This window comes from Physeter macrocephalus, chromosome 12 (assembly GCF_002837175.3).
Source record: "Physeter macrocephalus isolate SW-GA chromosome 12, ASM283717v5, whole genome shotgun sequence".
NCBI lineage: Eukaryota > Metazoa > Chordata > Mammalia > Artiodactyla > Physeteridae > Physeter > Physeter macrocephalus.
The window spans coordinates 62,765,609-62,767,199 of NC_041225.1; the positions used below are offsets into that span (position 1 = coordinate 62,765,609).

The window sequence follows — 1,591 nt, forward strand, 5'->3', positions numbered from 1 at the left end:
ATATATATATATATACGCACACACACACACACACACACACACAATGGAATATAAGCCATAAAAAAGAATGAAATAATGCCATTTGCAGCAACATGGATTAAGCCATAAAAAAGAATGAAATAATGCCATTTGCAGCAACATGGATGGACCTAGAGATTATACTAAGTGAAATAAGTCAGACAGAAAAAGACAAATATCATATGATACAAGTGAATTTATTTACAAAACAGAAATAGACTCACAGACATAGAAAACCAACATATGGCTACCAAAGGGGAAAGGGGGGATAGGGATAAATTAGGAGTTTGGGATTAACATATACATACTGCTATACATGAAACAGGTAAACAACAAGCACCTACTGTATAGCACAGGGAACTATACTCAGTATCTTGCAATAACCTATAACTGAAAAGAATCTGAAAAAGGAAATATATATGTGTATATTATATACATATATATAATACTGAATCACTTTGCTGTACACCTGAAACTAACACAACATTGTAAATCAACTATACTTCAATCAAAAAAAGAGAGAGAGAGATCAGAAGAGGTCAAGTGTCAGTAACAGTGGGTGAAGCCAGCAGTGGGGAGCTGGGGGGCTGAGGAACCCCAAGGAACTGGGTCATCAGGCCCTGGTCCCTCATGTAACAGAAGGAGATGTGACTTGCCAGGGTCACACGACAGCCAGACAGTAGAAGTAAACCCAATCCAAAGCCCAAAGGAACCAGTCAAAGGCCAGGCCCAAACTCCACAGAGCCAGGCTTCATTCATTCATTCAAGATATAACCAGTGCCATTCCTGCTTACCAGGTCTTCCCGATGTCATGCGTCCAGAGCCAGTACGCTGTCCCCAATCCACCCCCTTCCCGGGAGATCAGGTGACACCCATGACTCAAGAAGAAAAAGAAGTCACAAGCAAGGGAGAAGCTACCCCTCCAGAGAAACAAATCCAAACTCCAAAGCATGGAAAACAAACCAATGGGTTGAGTCCAGGGGCATGACAAGTCCAAGGATTCCAGAGCCCAGTGAGGAAAGCTTCCAGGAGGAGGAGTCAGGAAGAGGTATGACTTGAGTGGTCCAGAAGGATAGGTGTGCTATAAAGAGCTAAAAGAAAACCAAAAGATTCCATAGGTATGGTAATGCACAAGAAGTTAACAGGGGGAGGGAAGCCTAGGTTTACAAATCCTGATGGCAGGGGAGGGTCCCTAGTAAGGAGAAAGGGAGGTGGAAGTGCTTGGATAGGGTAATTTCTGTAAACAGTACATTTAAGTGTTTGTCCTCAACTTGGAGGGGAAAGCATGAGATACCTGAATATTAGCAGTTGCTGGTACTGAAGACACAGGTAAAGGTAATGGTACTTTGTGTAAGGAAAAGGGATGCCATTGGCCCCAAATGCTATTTACAAAGGGCTTTTCAGGAAAAAAAAAAAAAAAAAAAGTCTTGCCTATAAAGAGACCTGTTCGGGGCTTCCCTGGTGGCGCAGTGGTTGCGCGTCCGCCTGCCGATGCAGGGGAACCGGGTTCGCGCCCCGGTCTGGGAGGATCCCACATGCCGCGGAGCGGCTGGGCCCGTGAGCCATGGCCGCT

The 1,591-nt window shown here is 44.4% G+C and overlaps 1 protein-coding gene across 1 annotated transcript in view; it reads right to left on the bottom strand.

Moving 5' to 3' along the window:
• Nucleotides 1-205: 205 nt before the first annotated feature.
• ATP6V1E2 (ATPase H+ transporting V1 subunit E2) overlaps nucleotides 206-1,591 on the bottom strand; it is a 32,546-nt gene continuing 31,160 nt past the window's right edge. Inside the window, exon 3 of the transcript XR_003682315.2 lies at nucleotides 206-1,109. The gene's annotated coding sequence lies outside the window, so the exon portion shown is untranslated. The remainder of the gene's footprint in view (nucleotides 1,110-1,591) is intronic.